Below are 19,089 nucleotides of genomic sequence, written 5' to 3'. Positions count from 1 at the left end.
AAACCAGAAATGAATCATAAGCAAACACAAATGTCGAATGGTTCTGTAAATCTGACCGCTGCGCGTTACAAGTGTTGTAGCTCAGCAGCTAATTGCTGCTCAATGTTAATTAATAGAGAAAAGACTGTTTGTAGGAAAAATAATTTGAGTGAAATAACTTATTACTTTGACTAAATGGCTAAATCATCTACAGTGTTTGGGGTAAGACATTACACAGTAATATATTACTTTTAGGGTACTAATGGAATAATATCACAGTAAATCCATAATGATATTGAATATTTTTTGCAAGTTTCAATCCATTTATTTGCACTGAAACCCTCATCATTTATTATTCACTCTACCGTACTGCACATGACTCTATTGACCAATTGCAGCTGTACAGGTATCAGAAGCCTGAGTTGAGTTATTAATTTGCATTTTTTCAAAAGCAGAATTATTTTATTGATTCGTTAAATGTTACAATATGTATACATACTAGGGGTGCAACGAAATAGTCAACTCACGAAACACGAAACAGGGTTCACGATACAAAATACTCAGGATACTAAATACCGATTTAAGAAAATCAAAAATCAGGAATGCAAAAATCAAATACCCTTTATTTTCTTCCTTAATATGCAGACATACCAGTTTTTGCTGCTTCAGTACAAAATGCTTTTTGCTTTGGAAAAAAAAACAACTATATATATGTATATATATATGTATGTGTGTGTCTGTGTGTGTATGTATGTACATAAATATATAAATATATCACATCACCGTTGCCTTGTCTTTCACATGGGACGCCAAAATAAGTCCACACAACTGATTTGTTTGATGAAGGAGCGTCCGCTACTCGTCATTTTTTTTATTTCACGAAATTTCATTACGTAAAATTTCGAAACACCCCTAATACATACACACATACAAATACAACAGTAAATGAATACACACAAAATCAAAAAGAAAATACAATATTCACGTACATAAAGGTACATTTATGTACGTCTTTCAAGTTAAACCAAGGCCATGAAAGAATTGGATACACTTTTATTTCTTCTGCTTTGTCATACTGTCACTGTTATTTGGCAAAAGCAATACAAAAGTAACCTAATCAGTCACTTTTATTCTAATCAGACAGTCATCCTGTAAAATAATATGACTTAGAAATCACAGTAATATGTTCTTTGACAGTCTTACTGTAATGTCACATTACTCAGAACCCAATATAAATATTACATTTGGCCAAAAATGAGCAGAGGCTCCTGAGGGGGAGGCACCGTTGTGACATACTTCAGCAAGCAGAAGCTGCGCAGGGAACTTTATGTTTTACGTTCATTCATATCAGACATATTCCTCCTTAAGAACGTAAGGAACCGGGAACTTCTTGCTGTTAACCATCATGCTGAGTAGCAGCAGCATTGCTGACATTCAAGTTTAATATATTTCTGGAGATTGGTTTTCACTGTCAGCCACTAAGCAGGAAATGGATTACAGTACATAAATTGGATCAAAACAAGTATTTTGTATTTTTAAAAAACGCTATTACCCCAACTCATCACCCAGGAAGTAACCCAAAGTTGTCAGAATCTGATTTCTGTCAAACTAACAATCATCCGTGATGGAAAAAGTGATTAATTTTCATGGATTTCACAGATGAGTAATCAGCCTTAATTACATGTCTTGTTACTTATAAACGTGAAACCATTAACTGGATTGATATGTGACAAATAATCTATATTAAATTGCAGCAGCAGTAACCGCCCCTGATTTTCCCCTCTCTGTCCAGATGAATGGGCTTCTGAGAGTCTCATTTGCCACTGCTGTCATCGTGTGTCTCATGCAAATGTGTGTTATTGTTTGTTCTAACCCACTGTGATGTCTTTGGCATGAATTTGTCACGGATAAAAGGTTTTACTTAAGATGAATTGATGATGAAAATGTTGATAAGGTGCTGAACTCATGTGAACCGGGGCTGGGCCCCCGCTTGATGTCGTCACTCTTTGAGTCCTCTGCCATCGTAACATCATGATGTAAAGGATTCAGTATTTTACAAACTATGATTCCATAGGGCAGGAGCTCTGTTACACTTTTGACATGTGGGAGACGGACAAAAGTAGCTGCTGCTGCTCCCGGTCACCCCAAGTCCCGTTTATTATCCACAAATTAAACCTGTCAGGTCAGGTGAAGCAAAGAAGCTCAGTTACATTCATGGCAGCTGTGTTTCTTTTCTCTGTGTCGCTGTTATTGTGCATCTTTCGATCATGTAGCTGTTGTTTGTAGCTTAGCTTCTTCAGCTAGTAGGCCAACTTTAAACCTATACACCTGTAACTCTAAGGTTCTGCATGTGGTGCCCACCCTCCCACAAAAGACAACAATGTCAAGGTCCAACATTGATGTTTCACTGTGGACATCATTATATGCCCAACTCCAGACACGCCTACAGGCTTCAAAAGACAAAAGAGAAGAGAAAAACAACTCACAGAGCCATCTTCCCATCAGTCATCGTGTCTAACTAGGGCATGAAGGCAACTGGACCTCAACAAACTGACTTTACGCTTTAAATGATGTGCAGTGCAAAGGCCAATCCCCCCCACAGACTGATGTAGAGAGCAAATGCATAAAAATGCCACCTTCAGTGGTCATGACGTCCAGGCTTTATGAAAAGCACCAGGCATGTACAATGACTGATGAAGAATCCTCACTGAACCTTCATAGCAAAACCACGCAGTGGTGTGGCAGGTTAACATCACACTGGAGTTCTGGTCGGGCTCAAGCACAAAGGAACCCTTTGTAAAGCCTTTGAAAAAGATTATGGATTCACAGAAACTACAGACACAACCACAGCCTCTTAACACATGGCATGATTATGGTCTAATGGTGGCACCACAGAAACACAGTCAACAGAAATCAATAGTATTCTTTGTTGCAGCAGACACATAAATTCACTGGTTCAACAACGTGATGAAATGTCTGCAGGGAGACAAGTGGTAGTCCTGTTAACAGTGTTTCACAAATTAAATCCAAACAACAATGTTTTCGAACATTAACCAAGTGTTGCTGGGCCTATTAACTATATTGACACTTCACTTTCCAACAAGGAATTTCACTGATAACAAAATAAATTGTTCCACGCAGTGTAACGCTTAAACAAGAGATTTCATCTGTTCAACACAACATTTTCTATCGGCTTTGTTTCCATGGTGCTGGTGAGTAATTTTACTTGATGCAATGGATTGTGGGTGACTGTTTTTACCCCTGCAACCCTTGATACACACACTATAACTTGGTTTGTTCAGGTTTCCCTTCTTGTGACAAAGCTTCTGCGAGAGCTGTTGTCTAATCTTTTAACACTTTAAATATTGTATTTATTTACATATCTTCACTGAACTTAAATTGCACCTGGTCCTTGAGTGCACCTTTTGCCCATATTCTGACCAACTACCACTAACACCCTGTTGTTTTAAGCTGGTGTTGTGTTTGTGTCTGTGCTCTGGTAGACTGGAGAAACTGAATTGCCTTTTCGGACAAATAAGGTCGTCTGAATCTGAATCTGAATAACTCAAGAACCTAGAATCCTATTAAAATTAAACATTTTCAATGTGATCTAGCAGGATTCTTAAGGTTTTAGTGGCTTACGTCCTGCTGCATCCGTATTGCATTCTCTAATTTCTACACAAGCTTTAATATCCCCTGCCTTGATGATTTTTGCACGATGACGTTTCACATTTTCACTGACAAGGACGAGGATGATAAGGCTATATTTGGCAAGTGTTGCTCATCATTTATAGTTTTAAATATGACCACCAAATAATGCAGTGTTGAGGTCATTTCTGTGAGATTGTTTTGGAAAGTTACTAATTCCTTAAGGTTGCCTCACTTTTGTTGTAATTTTGGGAAATGTAAAACTTAACAGAATAAAACTAAAACTTGAACTGCGGTCGGTGGTTTTTCATGACCGTCTTTACTGTTGCAAATGCAAAAGTCAAAATCTGAAGTTGTGTTATGTGTGGATTAAAGTGCAGTCAGTTAAGAAACCTTTCACCCACTCGCTCTCATGAATTAGCCAAACTGTATACAATTTTTGTTCCAGTCGCAGTTTAACTTTTAACAGTTTAACAGTTTAACTGTTATTTACCTTTTCCTCCAAAAAAGAAGGTTGCATCATTGCTCAGAATGGACAGCCTCCCTGCTCAATAATTCATACAATTAGTTTTTCTCCTTAAGCAAGCTCTCTTGTTTCGGTAACCCGCCTCAACCTTCGCGCTGGCCCCTGTCTTATTAATCAGCCCCCATCGATTTAGTGTTGAAACTAATTAAAGCCTGACATGTGCAGTTGATTCCAGACATCTGTATGTGTCACGAATGCAAAAGGACCCTCCACCCACTTGCCTGCCACTCGCTAACTTGCTGCCATTGACACCTACACAGTAACTTATTACACCGGAGACAAATTGAAGTGACACCTGCGCTCAGTGTTTTTCAGCAGATCCATTGACACCATCAGTCTGTGTTTTTAAAACGACCAAGCATCCCTGAAACTTTCTTTCTGCCAGTTTTCAAGTTTAGAAAAACAACAACAACTAAATATCTACCAAAACTGTAGTTACAGCAGCTGGCCTTGGGATGGCAGGTGAGTTTGCCACTAAAAGTTGCATAGGCCTCGATAAACCTTGACTCCATTGACAACTTGCATTATAACACATCTCTCAGGTGTTAAAGTCGAGGGGAATGGGAATATGTAATTTCATTCTTACACTGTAAACAGAATCCAAAATTATCTTTCCGTCTCGCCTGCCAGGATGTCTGAGTTGTGAAAAAATCCACAGGCCATTTTTAACTGGCAAAAACAGGTTATTGAGCTTTTTCTTTCACATAAAAATATCGGTCCAACGACTTCATAAAGTTGAAAAGCTGAATGCAAAATTAGAATATACATAATAATCAATGAATGAATTACTGCAATAGCGTTGCGTGTTTCTCAAACATTTTTTAATGTGCCTTTGGTTTAGAAATAAATTGGAAAGAATATACTCCAGAGTTTACTGCAAACAGTTAGATTTATCTTCTATTTAATTAATAGAAAAATACTTTCATAGAGGAATAAGAAATTGACAATGGCTTTATGTATTTGAACGAAGAAAAATAAAGAAAAAAAAAAACCTTACTGACCAGTTGGTGAATGGATAACCGAGGTTACAAGGGACAATTAAATGAACCATGAGGTCTCACGTTTTGTAAAAAACATTTTTTGAAACAAAATCTACCAGTGAGTGGTGTTTGCTTGTTGTGAAATTTGTACCTTAAATGTAAGTACGCTTTGATACCATCAGACATCATATTAATGTGGTAATATACCTTGAGTGCCAAGAAAGGCGCCTTTAAATAAAAACATTTTATTATTATTATTATTATTATTATAAGTCTAGGAAAAGACTGTGAAATAGCCACTTAAACAAACATGTTTTATTGTTGATGTTGACTTCAACGCAGTCCATCTTCGAGTCTTTAAATTCTGCATCGTTTCAGCTACAGAGTCAATAAACAGTAATTTAATATGTTAATTATCTCACAAGCAGCACAGAGGGTATTAAGGCTAAAGTTAAGGTTAAATAGTTGAGCCTTTGCTCAGGGCTGTTCAGTATTTTTAACTGCACTGTCTGAGCAGAAAATGTCCCTTGTCATGATAAACACTCCACACCATTCATTAAGTAGTATAAACACTCATAACTAGACTTCATGTCCTTAAAATGAATAGCCCATGCGCTACCTAAAGTAGCAGTGGCGGGTAACAATTAACGTATTCAGCCCCTCAATGATGAAGCTTCCCACTACCCCTATTAAGTTGTGGCATCTTTATACAGTTTATCCCCGCTGTTTTATGAATTCACAATTACACCTCATTAATGTGTCATTTGCATAATTACAAGGAATGGGGACACCATTCACAGTGGGAATACACACTACCTTGAAGGAGAGAAAAAAAAAACGCTGCAGTGAGCCGTAGCAACAGAAACATTTGGATACCTTCATGTTTTCAGGTGAGTTGCTCTCACTGCTGCGAACACTAATTCACTCATGTACCATAAGGATTTTTATTTCTGCAAACTGACAGCTGGACTTCACAAACCTGCAGATGTCTGCCTATGTTCATATTTGATTTTCCCCTAATATTTTCAGTTCAGCTGCATTAATTCCCAAAATTTAATTCAATCTCATCAAGGGCGTGAAATAGGGTGTGAAAAAGCAATATCTGCCATGAAGGCAATGTGAGAAATCCCACATAAGAGCTTATTTGGAGTGCGCAGGTGCTTTAACCTACCTTCTCTAGGTTATTTGTAAGATAAATGAAACCACAGAAACAGATGACAGGTCTTTAGCTCAACTATAAAATGCAATTAACCAGCAAATGAGGCCAGGCAAGGCACTCTGACCATTCGGCATTAGCAACATCTAGAGGGGAAGGAGGAGATTGGTAATTCAGACGCAATCTGCAAATGGCTCTGCTACCTTTGCTGGGTTGATAAATAGCATTTGGCAGCTTAACTGCTCCTGATTTAAGTATTCAAGGGTATTTAATTGCAATTTCTCAGAATTTTTGCCATTGCTTGCAGGAATGATGAGAATTGGCCTCTTTTATCATAGTCCAATGTGTGGTCTGTTCAAAAAAATCCAATGAAATCGATCCAAAATGCTTCACTTCACCTAAACTTTTTCATCACAGATATCGGCTCTTAAGAGAGTTCAAAGCAGTAATTATGTATGCTGATGTCGAGCAAGGCCCTGAGCACAATCACTCCCTTGTTTTCTACTTCCTGTATATTAAACATTCAATCATTTATTAATACAAGGAGGATTCTGACACTTGTTGACACTTGTTTATCATCATCCATCCACAGTAAATATTTAGCCCTAAATATAGGGTAGGATAGATGGCAGCCGCTAACCCTGAGTCACATGTTGAAAGCTAAATTCATATGCTCATGACAACAATCCCATGTTCACTGCCTTTATCCTTAATAAATATTATATTCTTTTGAATATAACTTTATGGTGACATTAAAGGTATAAGGTATGTAGGATATTAATGTTAACTGCTTCCAGTAAGAGTGAACTAGATTAGCTATAAAAGTTATTCGCCCTAATAAGAAGTCAGGCAAAGCATTAACCCGTCGACGCCAAGTGTCACGAATTCGCGACACACAGCTTCCACTCAGACTGCAGCTGAGATAACGAATGTATTCCTCCAATGCCTGTCTGTGCACATTCAATAGGTACCCAGGAACCTGTAATTTCAAGAAATGTTAACCCTTTTTTACCATTCATGCCTTTTGCCGCTTATTTACATCATACCTAAAATTATATCTATACTATGTTACCACAGCTTGAAAGCAAAAACACAATTTTTACATATATAATAGTAAATCAATTCAGGCATCGATTCAGTGTTTTCATGAATGTACCAGTACAGCACCAAATCTAGGACAAATCTCTAACATAAAGCTTCAACATACTTGGACATCAACATGGATCTCGACTGGGACATTATTCTCAGACAACCCTTCACCCAGACGCCGCACAAGAAAGACGTAAATCTATCTGATTTATGAAGATGAAACTCAGTCTGCAAAGAGCTATTAACGTCTTGTTTAAATGCTAAAAGCATAGAATGCGGCTCGTCTTTGTAGCATCCATTTTGTCCACACATTATGTCCTTAAAGCTCATGAATACAACTCAGAAGAATAACTTCCTGACTCAGAAACGCAATCATTCTGACAAACTTTTTTAAAAGAGTTGACCTTTTTTCCCTATTGCCTGGCAAAGGGTCTGCTGAGGCCAAGAGCAGCAAATGATACATAAATAATATTCAACAGATGAGCAGGCCGGATTGTTGTTTTTGAGGAGTGGGACCACATCACTGCATGAGCTCAATTTACGAATAATTCAATAAACTGGTTACGCTGTTAATCAAACTTTAAAATGCACTCTGCTGGAATGTAAGAAAAAGCACTTGAAGTGGTCCAGTTTTTTTCAGGTATATTTAGGCTTTCATTCTGCACATTTTTGAAAGTTCTGTGGATGGATTTTTTTTGTTCGTTTTCTTAAAAATGTTGTCTATCACACCTTTAAATAAATGAGAGCAACCTAGAGCGATACATTTTCAAATACTTCACTAAATCCCCAAATTTAGTCCAAAATATCATACTCAAACCAGTTGGTCAAGGTCAGTTGGTCGAGGAGCTGAGGGGCCAACTGCTCGCACGACTTAACATGGCACCGCTCACAAGAAAGACAAGACAAATCGGGTGAATTACAGTAAAAGTAATCAACTGCCTTTCTGTCACTCTGACTATTGAAGATTCAGGATACAATCTGTAATATCAGTCCAGAGCATGCCTTCATTTCATCAGGGAAAATGTACAGCTCAGTGCGCACCGCCCACCTTCCTCATCCACAACCAACCCACAAGCTCCGATGGTCGGATACCTTGCCAAGGCCTTTTGTTCTCAGCCATAATACATCTTTATTAGAATAATCCCGTTGCTCCTGTGCTTTACTCACACTCCATTAGTCTTTATCCAAATCATGTAGTTACAAACAGACTGTCATTGAAGGCAGGAGAAATACTCTCCGGACAGCAGCAATGGATAATTGCTTTAACATTTTCACTAACTGTTTGGTGTATCAAGTCTGAAAAGCCTTTGGCAGAGACACAACAAGCAGCCCACGTTTGGAGCTAAGTGCTGAAACGAAAACCCTCATTCTGACAGGAACACTGTTTCCATGTGGAAGAAACCTGGCTGGGTTTAGTCCCCGATTCTCTCTCTCCAGTCTGGATACAACAGCTTGCACAGGGGTCCTGAGATTTATGGCAGCAGCTCTTTGTGGCTGGTGAGGGGATGTCTTTTGGGGTTTTCACATTCTTCCATTTGTTTTGCACATTACGGATGTTTCCCTTAATGTGCTCCGAGCATCCCCTTGAGAAGCTTAGATGGGGCTGTTCTCAAGTTCAGGCTTCATTTAGTTTTCCCTTTTTTCTTCTCTGGAGATAAAACCTGACATACAGACCTCTCTGGCTCTCCTGAGGAGCTATTAATACAGGAAAAGGAACAGAGGAGAGGAGGTGGCGAGCCCCACATCCACCTGGCAGACCAAGGACTGCCATGTTTATTTGTATCATACATGGGAAATGGATGAATCGGCAAGCAATAGCTTTTCGTAATGGTGGCAAACTGACGCTTTCAAGGTCCCTGATGAGCACTGGATCTGTTTGCCAGCCAGAGTTCTCCATCACTAATCATCATACCTCTAAACATCATTAATATAAAAGGAGTGTTTCAAATTGTGTGTCACCCTGAAACGTTCTCTACATTTGTTTATCAGCTTTGATGAATGGTCACAAGATTTGTGAATACAGTATCAATAGGCTGGCTTTGTGCCAGGCAAAACATATTTTTCAGCAAAAAAAAAAAAAATACAAGAAGGATTATGTCTGCATGGGCGTATATCTTTTATGGTGAAGGTAGCTGACCTGCTTCTCTAATTTCTTCTTGCTTCCACTTGCACCTCTTCCATGTACCATGTTCACATTTCAAGCTGTCCCACTCCCTCCAATCCTTGGCGTTCCTCCAGTAGTTTCACATTTTTTTAAACTTCCAAGTACTTCATTATTCAGCCTTTTTGTCAGCAAACCCTGCATTCCTCTGACCTGAATTTCTTCAAGTAGACGATTGTTGGTGGACATGTTGCACTCTTACACAGTTCTCATGTATTAGAGGAACTGCAGATAAGCTTTGTTCTGCTTTTTAATCAGAGATTTGTAAGTCAAACTCACCGTTCTTAAAGATGTTGCACTTCTTAAAGTGACACATACGATTTAGATTGTTGTGTTATTTGTGGTTTACTGAAATTTTATTCAGCCATGGGAGCAGCAGTCGATCCCAGCTGACAATGCACAAAAGACGTGGTTCACCATGAACAGATCACCATTTAATCACAGGGCTGACAGATAGAAACGACAAACAATCCGTCACACTCACATTCACCCCTACAGGCAGTAAAGTCTCAGAAGAACTAAGCACAAGCAGACACGAGGAGGACAAACAAACAAACAAACTCACTCCACACCGAACTGCTGTGAGAGAGAGTGATCACCACTACATCGCTCTGCTGCCCTCTCACCCCTTCTAATTAGAAATGAAACGATACCACCAAAAAAGACCCAATCACATTCATTGACTTGTCCATTGATTCTGCTAGATTTGAAATGCCCACTACAACTACAGAAACAGGCACTGGATCTTCCTTTGTCGCTTCAAAATCAAAACAATTGCAGAGTAGAGGCATCAAGGCAGTTTGACACAACTCAAGGCACTTTAAGGTTCCTCAGCTTAAAGAAAAGCTGGTGGACATCAAAAATGTGTGTTAGATGCTTGCTATGCATCTTAACAGTCACAAAACCAGTGTCAGCCTATTATTTTGAAGCATGACAGCATTCTGTAATTAAATGCGAGATGAGTAGCATAAGTCTGACATTCATTCCAACCATCAGATTTATCACCCAGCCCGTCTCCATGCTCTTCATACAGGTAGGTAGCTGCAATATTCCCATCTTAAACAGACAGTGTGCAACACACACACACACACACACACACACACACACACACACACACACACCACACACACACACACACTAAGGGTGAAGGCTTCCAACCTTGTCTTCTGAATCACTCTGCATTTGAATCTCCTTGAAGGAGCCGAGGGATGAAAGCGAAAACTGTCCTTTTACATGATGCGGCTACCCTTCCTCCTGCACCATGAACCTCCTGAGTAGCTGCAGTGACCAATATTACCAAAGAATAAATGGATGCATGCCCATAAGTATTGTTAGTTTACATTTTAGCACGCCCACAAGGGTTGGATCTTTTAAACACAGCCTATCAATGAATTTAATAAAAGCGAGTGTCCTTTTGAGTTTGACGAGGTTTTCTTACTGCTCATTCGCATCAATTTTTATTTCCCAGCGCCAACCTTGGGCAAAGAAGACCATTCTCATTTCCATGCAATCTAACTTTGAAATCTATGCGTGGATAATGCACCTGGACACAGTCTGTACTCGAGCAGCAAAACCACCTTGCCAGATAACTTTGCCATGCTTCAGTCTCCTCTGGCCAGCCTCAAAATGCTTTAACATAAGGACAATGAAGAGAAGGCGATAAATCTTTATTGAAGCAATTATAGAGCAAATGTTATTTACACCACCTAATTGGGCCTGGGTATCTCTCTGCTCATAGAAATTAAGGCTCGAGGGGAGTTAAAATGGACACCAATTAATTTTTGCTGACAGAATCAGCAAAACAGCAAATGGCAACAAAGGGAGTTTCCCCAGGAGGCAGTGACTTTAGAGGGAGGTGAGAATAACTCGGCTAATGTAGTCACAACATTACACCATTTCCATATAAATAACTTCCAAAGAAATAAGAAACTCATTTGCGCAGCTGAAAAGAAATCAATTACGGCAACAAACAGGCAAGCTTCATTCCCTTAGACCTTGGAAAGTGTGAATGACGTGGTTATAGTCCATTCCAGAGCTTTGCTGGGGTTATAAGAATATGCATAATGTGCACTGACGGACAGGGAGGGGTAATGTCAGCTAGTAAATGTCAAGTACACATACAGGACCACACACAGCTTATTAAAAAGCTGTCACCAGGAGAAAAGAAGCTAACAGGATATACCAGACTTGATGAGGATTTATTACCCACTGCCATCTTTACTAAATGGCATTCTTGGAGTCTTAAAATAAATCACCCTGCAGATGTGATCGTATATCTGTGACTCTGTGTGTATGTAGGTTATTGTGCCAATTTTCTGGAGCTTTTTTGTGTAGCATCATGTTGGAAAAAAAATGTACTTGAAAGGAAGGGGTCCTCTGCAAAATAGGTGGACTTGAATTTAGTTTCTGTGCCCAACAGGCACCGATTTATCGGTTCAGTCTGATATGTGGAGCGAGAACAGGTTTGGATTTTGCAAACCATGACATTTTCATTATGACCAATCCTGACAGTTAAAAGGCTGTTGACACCCAGAAGAAAATTAAAAACTCCAAATCTCCTACTCTACTAAACTGTGCGTTGTCGAACCCACAGTTGAAATATTGCCATTTAGTGTATTGGAGTTACAGTTCACTACATTCCCATTCGATCTTGATGAGTAAAACTCCAGAGTGGCTGCTGATTGAGCCAAATGACAACCAGTGGTGAAATGCCAGTCTGTTTTTTTGCTCATCAAACCAGTCTGTAAACTTACAATCAGCCCAAGCTGACCACCCAGCCTCTCACAGGATTCCAATTTTTTTTTATTCAATTTCAAGTCATTCTCCTGTGAATTTACTAATATTTTTCCCAAAATGTTTAAAGACATTAGGGTGATGAGCATAATTGCAAAAAAAATGCAATATATTGAGCGGTATTTAAGCGATCTATGGTGCCTGGCTGTTGCCACAGTGCATGCCTCATTTCTGTAGTTAGAGGTCGCGTAATCAGAGCGCAAACCACAGCGCACCCAGCAAAGAGGCCGTCATTAGACACCTAATTATTCATAGGTGTGCTGCATGTGTGACATCACTCACACCAGAGTGCCTTGGGTTATTCCCTTTTAAGCCCAGGATCCACCAGGACTTGGCTTGTTCCTATTCCACACACATTTCAACTCGGATGAAGAGAACACTTTTTATCTGGAGAAACAGACTTCCTCGCTCACCAGGTGAAGGCACGCAGGCACATTTTATGTTTATACACAGGGCAGCAGGAATCCACTAAAGCCATCACAGGTGAAGCAGACCAGGGAGGAGGTGAGCAGGACTGGGAGGAGGTGGAGCAGGCCTGGGAGGAGGTGGCAGCCAATGTTTCAGTTACAGTGGGCCAGTTGCCTGGAATGATCTTCAGTAAACACTCAAAATCACAGCTTTCATTTCAGTTACAGAGTTCAAATCATATCGCAAGCATACGTTTCAAAATGTCTGCTCCTGCTTTTAATTCCTTTTTTTACTTTATGGCTATACTTTTTACTCTGTCTGTCCCAGTTATGTTCTTCGTATTTTGTCTGTCCTAACTTTGTCAACAGTGCGCTGCTACCTTGGCCAGGGCTCACTTGCAACAGAGATACCTCATCTCAATGTGATTTTATCCCTGGTTAAATAAAGGTGAAAAAAGTCCGTTATCAATAGAACCGTACCACGATCTGATTGATACGCTCTTTAAACAGCACTTCACACACAACATCAGCCTCTTCTTGGTCTATGGCGCCAACATTTTCTGGTGTTCAGAAAGAGCAATATGCCAAGTATGCAATTTTGATATCACAACATCACCTGACACATTCTCTAGCGATATGATATTGAGAGACTGGCATCAAACAGGGACATTATGGTGATGTAAAAATAGTTCCGTTGCAAATTCCAACAAACTCACTCGACAATGCAGTAAATAAATATTCGAGTCCCCCATTTGTTTCTCCTACTTATGTTCTTATGTTTTCTTCCTAAGGTTCACCATAGATGGATTATCATGACCACAGGCTCAGGGCACAAACGCGCCACGGGCCCCGCCTACGCACGCAAACGGTGTGTGCGCAAAGGTGCTCTTCCCATTGCACTCATCACAACACCAAGGCAGCACACAACCACACAAAATTACTGTCATTTCAGGTCTGCAGCATGGCGTCATTTAGGTATAGCGAGGTACGGCAGCTACTATACCTTGGAACTGGGAGGGAAAAAAAGAGGGAGGTTCTGATGACGTGCATGTGAAGCAGTGTGGTGCACACTGGCTGGTTGTTTTCATTCTATTGCACTTAAACAGGTCTACAATATGCCCGTCAGTGAATAGGAGTGTTAGTGAATACGAGTGTTATGAGTTGCTGTACCAGCACCGCTGCTATGACTCCCATCACCTTGCCTCACTTTTCTGGAGGAAATTGTTGAAATTGTTGGAATTTTGCTGCACCAAAGTGGCGTCTTTGGCTTCTTTTTCTTTCTTTTGTTTTCGTTTCATGGATCCACTGAGTACCCGCTGTTCCATTTTGAAACTCACTGTACATTTGACCCCTGAATCCGTCTATGGGTTACATAGATATCATGATTCAAAGATAAGTTTCCTTGCAAATTATCATTTATCACAGAACTGCTGTATCTCTACTGTCTGCAAAATATCGTGACAGTGTTGCATCGTGACTAATCCTTCATGTACTTGTGCTCTAATAAATATTTGCCACCTTAAATCAAGTATCATTCTGTCACCACATAAACACACCACGCTCACAGGTATGTCAATCAGCGATGCCACCGGAGAGAGGGGAACTGAGCTCAGTTTGGTAGCTCAGAGCTGAACAGGGATCCTGTGATTTCGATATTTACTTTTTCAGAGCTGGTTGTCAGAAGGAGAGGGTCCAAATTCTAGCACCCTGCTGGGTTTTTTTCTTTGAGACACACTCAAACACACCAGTCTGGCCTTAAAAATAGGCTCACCTCAAAAAGTGAATAACATCTCTGTCAAAATCAACAGTGAGGTCTCCCCACGTTTCTCACCATGAAAGGACTGATAGAAGTCGACTACCACAAACAGTGCGGTGCCAAAAGGATGTGAAAAATATCCCACTTGAACTTTACTTGAAACACAATACCAATTTCTGTTTCTTTTCCACTTTAACCACACATTTCCTGTCAGCATTTCAAGTTGTTGATGACTTGCCTATTGTGAAGTATTTTTTTATGACTGGTAGACTTGCATTAAAAATGTGTAAAACACTTATAGTTATGCGATTGCACAGGATGCCAATGCAAAGCCAAGGATGCTGAACTTTTCTTTATCAATCTTATTTCTCCACTTTTTCATTCAGGAAACTAGTGTGCAAAGATTCGTCTATGGAAGAATAGTGAAACCTGGCAGTTTCTCGATTGTACCGTACACATTTTATGACTGTTTAGCATCCATTCACGCTACTCATAACAGGTGCCAAAAGAGGATATGAGAACACCAACACATATGGTGTAGCAAGCTTAACCTTTTCCATGTGTTTTTATTGGCTGCAGGAGAAGATTTTGCACATTCAATAACTTTAAATTGAAGTAGCCTCTGTGTCAGCTACTTAAAGGGTGAAGTGATAGAATTCAATCTGCTAAACAAACTGGGAGCAGTCTTCATTTGTAGTAGAAATGAGTGGGGCACCAGTGGGAAAAAGTAATATTGTCTGCTCTTCCCCCACTGGACAAGGTCAATTAGAGAAGGACATGGATTGGCAATCAAACCTGACACCAAAGATTGACTATGGTGATTATAACCATGCAGATGGGGAGCTTTAAAGGTTATTAATAATGATTTATGGAATTAATTAAGTAGTAAGATAGAATTCAGTGCTTTAAATACATTATATAATTCCAGCTGAGGGAACATTTACCACTTGCAGGAACTCTACATATAAACAGAATATGCTGGATGAGTGGATGGGTTGTCATTCCAGCTGAGCTGGAGTTATGATTGTGATTACGGAGAGTGATGATGGATTAGCTACCAGACACCACATAAATACCACCCATGTAACTTCAGAGATTGACTCGGAACGTGTATGTCAAAGCATCACGTGTGCATCACATGTGACGTGTGCATTAGCTATTAAATGTAACATGCTTGACGTATTGCAGACATCAAAATTTGTTTCTGTCTTTATAAGGAGTTTATGCACTTGGAGGAGGCTTGAGATTGAGATGCGAAATATAGTCTCCATTCTAACTCCTCACATATGGATGCTTTAATTGTGGCTTCAAAATCTGTGGAGGAAACGTCCTTCAGCATTAAGAGTTTTTAAAAGCACCAACCTGACAGTCACTGTCTTGCTGTATAGACATGTGCAGACTGTTTGCTTGATGGAATTTCAAAGGTATGACAGGTTGACATGAACAGCCCCTGACCAATAAAATAAAATCTATCACAACCTCTTAAGGTCACATAATGTCGTGACTCCAAGGCAACATTGTCAATAAAATGCCAATTCGGCTCCTTTCCTGGTGGAGACAAAAAAAAAATCCCTGATTCAGCTATGTCAGACGAACAACACTGGAAAGCTGTAAATTTTGATAGGGAAAACTTTACTTGATCTAGGAAAATATCAGGGTTACAGTTTAAGACCAAGTGCTGTAAACAGCAATTCATCCATGACCTCAACCTGCCCCTCATCTCCAGACTTATTTTACCAACTGTCCCATAAATACTGCAGTGGGGAAAGTTGAATATATTTTACACTGACAGACTGAACACATAAAAAGCTACACACATTGATAATCATGTTTCAGACTTCTGGTTTATTGAGAAATGCCAACACCATTCCTCTTCAAAGCACGTATTGATGGGAGCAGAAATACACATTTATCATTTTAAACAAAATGTACATTATGTCATTAAAGCAATGCTGGTAACATGAGGTCTTTTTGTGCTCTGCAGCCATTCCAGACAGCGAGACAGCTTCTCTGGCTTGTTAATCATTCCCCATGCACAGTCAAAACTGACATGATCATTTGATGCATTGCTGTGTAATGCTCCAGTAATTATTCTTTCCTTTAACAAGGCAGGCAAGCAAAACCAGGCCGCACCCCCCACCCCCACCCTCGCCATGTCTCAGTCATTTACTTCTTCATTTTCTCTCAAATTAGGAACACTCTCAGTCGAACTAGAGCATGGAGGGACTGTGAACGAGGGAGTGGCACTCGCAGACTAATCTAGGATGGTTAATCGTTGTTGTAGTGCAATACCTCTCTAATACAAATAATGGTTTTTAACATTCATTTAGTTTTTCTTGGCAATAACGGCCTCCTGTTCTTGGATCTGCACATCACTTACGCGTACACAACACTTCAGCTGCTGCTAAGAAAGCTCAACGGCAGCTGTTCCTCCTGAAGAAGGCTGGCCAGACCTCAGCTCGTCTCATCGAGTCCTCACCAGGAATGGTGGTTGCGGTTTGGTAACACCACAGTGAGAGTGAGAAAGAGTCCGAGACGCACCATATTGGATGTTTTTGCCAGTATTCAATATGCAAATATTTTAACAACTGATTTGACCAATAGCTAATATTTACTGATGTCAATGCCATCTGTATAAAAACAATATGAAATGATATCAATATGCTGACAAACACATGTAAACATTATAAATATTATAAATTGTTTAGCAGTAGAGACTTGAGCAAAATCATCAGCTCTCGGATGCACAGCAATATATTTCAAAAAACACAACGTATTACTGCTGATACTCGTAACGTGCCACAATTACTATGCATTCATTATTTGTGCCCTTGCTACCACGTCCCGTCTGTATTTGGCTCCACCCAGCGTTTAATTTGTAAATCAGGATGCAAGGGCGCAAAGCACAGATGAGAGCGGAACCAGACCAGAAGTACCACAACACAGAACACATGCCGTGTACACAAATGCCCACTGACTAACCTGTGGGTGTCACACGGACTTCAGTTTTAAATCATCCGCATGGCAAATATGTTTGCCAGTAATTTGAGACTTAAGACTGCTCTGCAAAAACACAAGCAAATCCACACATTTAGACAAGCATAACTGTGGGGCTTACAACCTGAATAAAGGGTCACAGTTGTGCAGAACTAACAACAATTCAAAGAAGTTTCATCACATAAGCGGATCATGAGCATAGAATTGATTTCCTTGATGGTATTGTATTTGTTCACACATTCAACAGCAGGATGGTCCCCATTTCACAAGACTTTATACAAATGTAATGAATAACAGTATCAAAACTGTCAAACTACAAACTGAACTTTTTTATAGGAATGATGTATTAATATTCTGATTTTATCCCTCTGTCTACATGAATGGAATGTACCGGTTTCATCTTTGTTTTCTCATGTCGAATGTTATATTGGCAAGTCTGCCATTGCTTTTTATCATTAGTATAAATCCATGTACCTCCTTCTTGTGTACCTCCACATCTACTATGTTTGTACATGTGTACATCTTCAGTTACAGAAACACAGGCTTTACAGCATCCAGTCAGTATTTTATTCCTTTGTTTGAATTAACAGTTAAAAGTCTAATGGAAGAATAATAAGCCGACTTTTCTGAATTAAAACCGAAGTAATGACGTGAGGTGTACCTACTACTGTTGTTGAACCTGGCCAGCTGCTGCCCATGTCCATGGCTGCTGCCCATGTCCATGGCCCCTGCTGGGGTTGGAGGCTCTCGCTCGCCTCTCCCGCGATGGTGACGCTGGAAGTTCCCGCCCATTTTCTCCGGTGGTCGGTTGAATGAGCACTCTGCTCCCACGGTGGTGGCGGCGGAGGTACTGGTTTATAATTCCTCCAGCAGTTGGATGTCCGAGCGAGCTCCCGCCACAGGGCGGCTGAGGTTCCCGCCAGTTGCAGTGGGTTGACCTTGCTAGCTACTATGGCGGTGTGGTGGTGACCGGTTCCCACCTGTTGACCGAGCGAGCTGCTGCTGAGGTGACGTTGGTGCCAGGCTCTTGCTTCTAAGGCTAACACTGAACCTGGCTGGTTCCTGCTGCTATACCCGCCTCGGCCGCTGAGTGGGGCTGGAAGGGCTACCGTGCGGCTGCGGGAGCCTCTTGCTGCTTCGGCGCCATCTTGAATTGTACAGACACGTCATGCGACTCTTATTTCTGCATTGACATGTTTACTTTTCATAGTTATTGGCCTGCCAGCTTACGCGTTCTTCATCTTTTTCCGGCAGCATTGCTGATTTCCACTATTGCCGCCCTGACTTCTTCTTCTTCCCTTCATATTAAAGCGAAATGCAGCCACCTACTGTACCGGAGGCACGCTTCATTCCCAATGAATTCCAGAAATTAAAATTAATAAAACGCTAATCTTCCGACCTTTGCCCTTAATGGAAATGTTTCACTTAATAATATCATATAACCGTGTGTCCTTCAAGAATTATGTTAGAACCTTCGGGACCAAAGCTCCAATTTACACAGGTGACTAAATTCATCCAATGACGCATCAAGTACTCAACTTTGACCCCACGTACACTTCCATTTTAGCCAGACCACAAGTTTTCAATAGCTCAGGAG

The 19,089-nt window shown here is 40.3% G+C and overlaps 1 long non-coding RNA gene across 2 annotated transcripts in view; it reads right to left on the bottom strand.

The window, feature by feature from the left end:
* Window positions 1–18,783, bottom strand: part of LOC147269778 (uncharacterized) — a 103,134-nt gene extending 84,351 nt beyond the window's left edge. For both annotated transcript variants that reach the window (XR_015111594.1, XR_015111592.1), the window contains exon 1: window positions 18,154–18,783. This is a non-coding gene — a long non-coding RNA (uncharacterized LOC147269778). The remainder of the gene's footprint in view (window positions 1–18,153) is intronic.
* Window positions 18,784–19,089: the final 306 nt, after the last annotated feature.

The sequence above is a fragment of the Aulostomus chinensis genome, chromosome 2, assembly GCF_037954235.1.
Source record: "Aulostomus chinensis isolate RoL2024-O1b breed Wild chromosome 2, RoL_Achi_v1.0, whole genome shotgun sequence".
NCBI lineage: Eukaryota > Metazoa > Chordata > Actinopteri > Syngnathiformes > Aulostomidae > Aulostomus > Aulostomus chinensis.
Note: the sequence above shows the minus strand (reverse complement) of the source record. Positions and strands in the feature narration are given on the sequence as shown.